Below are 8,043 nucleotides of genomic sequence, written 5' to 3'. Positions count from 1 at the left end.
ATGTGCACAGTTAGTGTGACAGACACGCACTTTCCTGCCGGAGCAAAAGTCAAAATAATTGTGTTGCTGAAGACGGTGGCACCCTCAGGAGCCAGTGACAAACGCTATTTACTCCAATGCATTAAGAAATTAAATAAAGACAGTCAGAGCTTCTTTGCGCTGCAGAAACCCGCACTGGCTTCAACTGAAAACATCAGGTTACCAAGGCAACAGATGTCTGAAGGGCGTTCTTGCTCAGTGTGCCTCAGAAAAGTAAGAAAGCATCACATTCCTACGTGTCGTCGAGGAGCTGAGGATTGCCTTTTCTGTGATTTTTCTTTATCTTTTTGTATGTATTTTTGTGAACATGTAAAGAAGAATATGAGTTAATACTGTATCTATCTGCATGTGCTCCCTGCACCTTTAAAAACGTGTTCACCATTTTATACTCACACGACGACAATTTGACCCACGTACCTTAAGCTCGGAAATTTTCACCTTAACAAGAYCTGACCTCTCAGACTAAACACGTTTTCTTGTCCTTTGCCAGCTTCTATCTGTTATATTTTACAGTTTTTAAACAGATTTTCTCGTCAACGTGATTTAAGGTCTCGGATGTCTGACATTTCCGAAGTGTCTGCGGACGTTCTGTCTCTCCTGTGCAGCTGGTGCTAAAATGAAGTTTCTGTCTCAGGGAAGGCTGACATTTCAGAGCTTTTCCATCAATTCAAACTGTCAGAGATGGCGTGAAAGACACGCAGGAAACCGTTTAAGAGAGAAGGTGAAAATGAGTGCGGGGTGGGGGCGGGGGGTGTGGGGCATTATAATTTCCACAGCCTCCTAGTAATTATTGATTCAGCTTTGGACAGGGAAAAAAAGAAGAAGAAAAAATGGTTAAAATCGATATGTAGTCAGATTAAACCTAGCAGTGCTATAGTAAAAGAGAAAACATGCAGATTTAAATATGCTCCAAAGCAGAAAAGAAGAAAGTAACTGGATTTATTATTTTTAGAGTGTAATTCTGTGAATGCAGATCCCTTTTTTCTCCAAAATAATTCACAGCACAAGAGACTGTGTTGCCTACGGCTTCTAAAAAGGCCTTAAGTTAGAGTTCCAGGGTTCTTTAATTTGTTTAAGATTGAATGAAATACAACTGAAATAAAATACAAAAAATACCAAAATGGCCTCTGTTGATCTAAGAGGAATAATTTAAATCTGGAAGCTGTGCAGCAGAGAGAAAACAAGCTCTTTCAATCTTCTTTCTACATTTCTGCTCACATGGGTTTAAAATATTTACACTCCCTGGGAATTACTGAGATGTGCACCTTTATGAGATCCTCCTTGATGGGATTTATCTGTGAGAGCAAAGCTACAGGCGTACGAGTCAACTGCTGCTGGGCTTTCAGATGAGCGATTCCAGATCTGCAACASGATTAAGTGACTCTACAGAGAAAAACATAAAGAAGTATGAAGGTGAAGATAACACTGATTATTTGCAATTTGATCTGGGAACATTCAAAGAAACAGTGAAACTATCCATCTTCATGATGAAGAATAAAAACAACATAACAGTTTTATTCCCCTAATCTGACTATTGTTTCTAATTCTTCCATAATWGCAAATGACCACAGAATACTGTGTAAATAAGCATGTTTTATAAAACTATGGTTGTGTTGTATATTTTGTGCTTGATTACCTAAATTTTAGATACAGTCTTGTATTTTATACTTTGTGATTGATTGCAATCTTTTACTTTAAATAAAGAGTCAACAAGTCTAGTTTTAGTGTTTGTTTCTTTAACTTGCTTCCTTGTTTTAGGGACATGACATCATATCCAGATGTGAGTAYGTTCACTATAAAAGAATTGCTATGACATGTAATGACATTTTGGGATGGGATGGTCCACAGCATTGACATAATCTTTATATATGTGTGCAAATAAACATTTAAAGCTGAGTACTGGACCCGTTTCCTGCGCCTGATTCGGGCTCATTGTACACAATTCCTTTCAGTTATGTAAAAGTTCATAAAAAAGTGTTTGTTTGAACGTTTATTTTTTTGGGGATTGGAGCCAATTTTAGGATCTGTCCACACATGAATGTTTATTTAATTAATTCAAAAAAGATTTTGTATTGTTTAAGTCTCATAGCTATACAAGAAAAGCGTTTTAGGAGCTTCAGAAAATGTTTTAATGGGTTTAAGTTTGGCTTGTGAAAAATCATATCGTGTGCAGTTAACTGGGAGGAAATTCTGTTGTATGTTGAACCAAAAAGTCATGCAGGAGCAATTATCATCTATTGATCATCTTATTAATCGTTATTGACTGAATGCCACAATTAATTGTGATTAATTGTTCTGCCAATATTGCCTAACCCTGGTTCCAGAATTAAAACGTTCTGAGTGATTTTGTGAGGGCAGACAAAATGCAGCCTTTTGAAAACAATGATGTCATAGCCTCCACCTCTAAATAAACCTACAACTCAGAGGGTGTCCTCTTCTTCTTCTTGTGTTTACAAGGCATGGCCAGTRTGACAGTATTATGGTATACCTCGTTTTAGAAATACGGCGACAATATTTAAAAATTATGAGGTATGTTAATGAGGCAATGCACCAAATTTCCACAAGTCTGATCTGGTAATACCTTATACAGTATTGTGTTGTTGATTAGGGGTGCACCGATTGCAGTTTTCAGGCCGATCACTCATCTTTAAAAAGTCTGACCTGCTGATTCAGATTTTGGCCGATACTGATTTTGTTTTTAAAACAGTCAACTCTATCAGGTATTAAAATACACCTTCATTGTTCCCATCTTATTTCATTGAAAAACATTGAACAATACCCTTTAGACATTATAAACTTGTTTTAACTGGACATGACTTAGTGCTCACAGCAGAGCAAAATGTGACAGTGGCTGATTTTCAGACCTTTGTGGAGGTAGATGAGAAGCTAAGCTTTTCCACCAATCTTATCAAAGTATCGGCCAATCKCCAATCTCCCAAAATTAAGGAAATCTGTGCCAGTAAGTTATTTATCGGTGCACCCGTCTTAAAGTAATACTGCTGTATGAAAAATGTCAAAACGGATACATAAAATACAAATTTTTGACAAACTGTTTTCGTTTAGAAAAGGTTCAAGACAAGCAGCTACCTTCAGAGCAGACCTTAGCTTTTCAATCCTGCCAAACCTAAACTCAATTTATCAACAGAGGTCATTCAAAGAGCTATCTACAGCAGGTAAGATATTAACTGCTCATGACCTTTCTCAAGATCCCTACTTCAAATTGGCCAAATCATCTCCTTTGGTCACCTCATTGTCTTGCTCCGATTTACTCGTCATCCTCTGTCACAGCGTAGAGATAACCTGTAAATTTCCCCTGAGAGCATATCGTTCATGACTGATGTGATTGTGGCTCAGGCTTCAAAAGATTTAAGGGCTTTTATGATTCCAGTCTGTCAGCTGTTATTATCATCATTAGATGGTTGCTTTATGCTTCAGTCCAGCCTGACTAGCACCATGGATCTCAGCACGTTTCAAATCTCCAAAACAAGCATGTTGTCTGTTCGAACTGCCGACCGGCTGTCTAAAGCAAAAAGCACAGAATAACAAAACAGTACCTTCTTCTTTCAAACACAATAGAAGATATCACCCTCATTTCTTTCGCAATCACTTGAGATCTTTTGCTTCTTACTGCATCATGCTTCACAGTGCCTGAAGGAACAATAACGCAAATGCAAACCCCTGCAACAATCTGCCTCTGTCTCTGCTTCATGGTTTATTTGACTGCAAGTGCACACAGAGCACAAGGAAGAGCAAATACAAACAAATTCTCCGAGTCATAAAAGCACCGTCCGTTTGTCTTTGGCTCTCAGAGAGAATAAACACCCTCCCTTCATCACCTCCCTGACACCTCTGCAGCTGGACAATAGATCTGCTTTCTTTTTACAGTGAGACGAGAGAGAGAGAGAGRGGGGGGCTCCGTATGTCCCGACAGATGAAGAGGCTGGCAAAGTCATTTACTCGTGGTCACACTCGCGAGTCCAGGGAGTCATCGTGTTATGAGCCTGGCATCGTGCAGACGGCGAGCTGGCTGAGAGGAGCTCCACAAGGTGCTGCGTTACGTCACGTTCAGACGTGTGGGGCAAAACAAAGCCATGTGCAAAAAACACAAAACCAAAAGGAAAAAAAAACAGACACTGGTGCTTTGGGCAGACAAAAAACAGAAATTAAAAACGTGGAATTATCTCCGGTGTTAACAACATCCTGCGACCTTAACCTGGAAGATGTCCGGTCGTTAAAACTAGAGCGCGACCTCTGACTCAGGCTGGTTGGAAATCATTAAACGATTAAGCTGAAATTCAAGCACCTTCGGAGCTCATCCTCCTCCATCAGTTTATCTCTCAGTGTTTCATCTTAAAGATTACAGGACGAAACAAACTGAGGATCTGAGCAGAATATGAAACTGTCTTGGCTCTAATGGTCACAAAGCTCAAAGAATGTCCTTTATATCTAATGCATTCTGTGAAAAGGTAATAAACAATAGCTTACCTGTAGTAGATGTTTCTATYAACAGCCTCAGTTTAGAGAAATGCTTTATTTCTGACAGGAATGATGAGCTAGTGACTAGTCTGAGTGTATCTACGATCTTAAAAACACATTTTTGTTTGTTGTTTTGTTTATTTGCAAGTTTTCTGTGGACTTCAAGTGAATGTGACATCAACGTTTTGTGATACTAACACATACAGTTTTGGAGAGACAGTAACATATTGCAAAATCCATGCCCGCTGAGATAAACAGGAGATATAGTTTCATTAAGTGACAACAAAGGGGAATGCCTGCATGTAAACAGAGCGTTGCTACAACGGCTAACTACAGAATGTGTTGTTTCTGTAGAATATCTTCAGTATCAGAGTCAGGAGTTCAAATAGTATTGCTTTAATAAGCAAGGATCAGGATGTTACCCTTTGTCCTCACTTCCTGTTTCACTTTGGCTACTAAGTTCCCAAAAAATTGTCAGTTATGTGACAAAAATGGGTAAAAACACACGTATTATGTCAAATTTCTTAAATATTTACACTTTTTCCCCACTTCTTGTATTCGTAGAAGCATAGGCGCAACTGCAATTTCAAAAAAAAAATTGTAGAAGTTTAAATTAGGGGTGCACCAATAAAGCAACTGGCCAATTGTTCAGCCCTGTTTTTCTTTAATTTTGGAGATCAGCCCCTACTTTTTTGAGAAGCCAATCTTATCAACCTCCACAAAGGTCTGAAAATCAGCCATCTGCTGCGATGAGAGAGCTGTTGTTCAGTTAAAACATGTTAGCATTATTTCAAAGGTATTGTTCAATATTTAATAAAATAAAATTGGAACATTAAAAAGGCATTTCTAGAATTCAAAATGAAAATGGTACACCCATTATCGGCCAAAATTAGAAATGGCCGGCTAGATTTTTTTAAAGATCAGCAATCGGACAGAAAACTGCAACGGATGAACCTCTAAACAATTTCATACTGATGTCAATTTATTTACACAGAAATTAATTTATTTACAAGCACATTTAGCTAATACGTCTGGTCCAACCTGCATTACAGACAGGTATATCATCTGTGTTCATGTGAACTGCAGTGATATTTTTTGACACTGGAGTCTTTTAAAATGAAAGGAATACATTTAGGTTTTAGTCCTGCTTGGAAATCATCAATCCGATCAAACTTAAACTCCATCAAACTCAGCGAGGTTGTTAAAAAATCTCCAAAAATTAAGATATTCATTGTTCATAAACTTTTCCACAGAACTAACTCCGTTTTMTTTCCATGCTTTTCTGTACAAGGCTTTCGTTGGGCGAAGTGTGGTACATCCACAACAGGTCCCCACAGGACCACAGAGACTAACAAGAAAGGTTGCAGCAAYGGGCTTTTAAACATGTTATAAACTGGGGTTTGACACATGGATCTAYGGAGATTTACTCCCTTTAAGTCAATGGAGTCAGCCTCAAGGGATCACTGAGGAAACAGGCATGTTTTAGTGTTTATTAGTTTCAACAACTTGGATAAGGCACCGTCTCTTTTAAAAAATACTCAGTATCATATTAGCCTGATAAAAAGGCAAACTCTCTTCTAGGTGCATGAAAAATGTATCTATGATAGGGGCCAAGAAGACCCCTGTTAGAGGACTTTGTTTTTCTAGTCCTTGTTGACCCATTTTATYTTATTTTCTTTTTTAAAGATGTACAAATTCTACAGTTTGAATGATGTTGGAGGAGGATGTGAATTATTTAAGCTTGATGTTACAGAGGAGCCGGACACTGTTCGTTGGAAGACAGAAGGCTGGAGGGGGTTTCAGAGGAGAAGGAGGGGGGCTATAGCAGTCTCCTAAYGTGTCTTTCAAAGAAACGCGGCTCCAAATATTAACAGACTAAAGTCCATGTGGGGAAAAAACGCGCGGTCACGTGAAAACATGACATTTTCTTCCCATCTCTTCAGCTGAATTTAGCTCAAGTCAAACTTAAGAGCTCGTGAAAGTAACGCGAGAAGTCTTCATGTTAATGACAGAGATGATGATGATGCTCATGATGAAGGGGAGGTTTATCTCCAAGGTTAAGTTCACCCCCCCGCGCGCGCTCAACAGCCTCCTCTCATGTTGCGGTACCTCTCGCGCCTCTCTGTCAGGGTTTCCAGCACGCGCAGGGTCAGAGCGCGAGACTGGAGTTAACAAGAGTGCAGGTGCGGATTTTTAATCTGCTTCAAAAGATGAAAAATAAATAAATAAACAAATGAATGGACCAACGCGCCACGCGCTCTGCCCCTTAATTGCCCATTAACAGAAAGTAACGCGCCTTTGTTTTGGTGTCGCATTGTGTTGCCGCTCGATAAATCATTTAACACCGCCATTATTTCGAAGTAACAACGTGAAAATAAAACGTGTGTTTGTTGCTGAACAACACTTAATTGAAGGCGTCGCGTCAGCGGCYACCTTCGCAGCGTCGCTCAGCTCGGAGACCTGTTAAGCCCTCAGTCTGACTGCGGTAAAGCCGCACAAACAGCAGGTGTTGCACGAAGCGGCGCATCGGTTCGAACCCGTCTCAGTCCAGACGTACAGCAACAAACCAAACGTGAGGACATGGGGACAAACATAAAAAAGAAAGACTCACCRGCAGCAGTCCGTCAGGGTCGAGCCTTCCTGCTGTTCCTCCTCGCGTCCTCCTTGGAGTTAATGAGGTTCTGACGTTTAGTCCGTCTGATTCCTGCCTCAACACTTATCATCCACTAGCTGTAGAACTGTTGTTTCTTCTTTTTCCTCCYCTCCAGCGCTGAAATATTAGATAATTTGGTGAGCTTTCGAGAAGAAGCCCCCCCTCTTCTCYCTCTACAAACTAACCTTCTCGCCCCCTCTTTGCGCCCAGCTCAGATTGGTGCTGGACAGGAGGAGGAGAGGGTGTAGGGGGTGAAGCCCCGAACCTTCAGGCGGGTGACACAGCGATCAGAGCCCACATGGACACGGAGTGGACGTCTAGGGGTGCGTGGGCATGTGGGTGTGTGTATGGGGGGGGGGGATCATTCACCCTCCTCTCCTCTTGAACAGATGCGCGTGCGGAGAGGTGGGGGCTTTGAGAAGTGATGCAGGTGCCCAGAGGTTCGAGCACCGTCTGACAGGAGATGCCAAGTCTGACAGTGACAGAGTAATCTCATCTGAGTCAGCGCAGGAGCAGGAAATGGGAGCTGATTCCCCCCCCCCCCCCCCCAACACACACACACACTGTGACCTTGGGGGACGTGGGTGGAGAGGGTGCGCTGGAAAAAATACAGAAGAGAGGAGCAGAAATGGTCTACAGGAGACACCTCACCTTCGTCTCGCCTTAATGTCTGCAAGGTGCCTTTATGAGAAAGGTTCACCTCTGCTCACACAGCAGAAAACTGGACCTAAATAAATGTGTTTGCCCTGTAGAGATGCCCAGGTGTGTTGTGCTCAACAACTCCCAGGTGTGTTGTGCTCAATAACTTCCAGGTGTGTTGTGCTCAATAACTCCCAGGTGTGTTGTGCTCAATAACTTCCAGGTGTGTTGTGCTC

General features: G+C 41.1%; 1 protein-coding gene across 4 annotated transcripts in view; it reads right to left on the bottom strand.

Annotated features, from left to right (window-relative positions):
- gabra3 (gamma-aminobutyric acid type A receptor subunit alpha3) overlaps positions 1 to 7,700 on the bottom strand; it is a 134,848-nt gene extending 127,148 nt beyond the window's left edge. For 3 of the 4 annotated variants that reach the window (XM_014016428.1, XM_014016432.1, XM_014016431.1), the window contains exon 1: positions 7,127 to 7,700. The gene's annotated coding sequence lies outside the window, so the exon portion shown is untranslated. Of the gene's footprint in view, positions 1 to 1,304; positions 1,375 to 7,126 lie in introns of those variants that run through there. The other variant, XM_014016430.1, reaches the window with a different exon arrangement.
- Between the last annotated feature and the right edge of the window lie 343 nt (positions 7,701 to 8,043).

The sequence above is a fragment of the Austrofundulus limnaeus genome, unplaced genomic scaffold (assembly GCF_001266775.1).
Source record: "Austrofundulus limnaeus strain Quisiro unplaced genomic scaffold, Austrofundulus_limnaeus-1.0 Scaffold145, whole genome shotgun sequence".
In the NCBI taxonomy this organism is placed as follows: Eukaryota; Metazoa; Chordata; class Actinopteri; order Cyprinodontiformes; family Rivulidae; genus Austrofundulus; species Austrofundulus limnaeus.
This window is presented reverse-complemented; position numbering and strand designations above follow the sequence as displayed.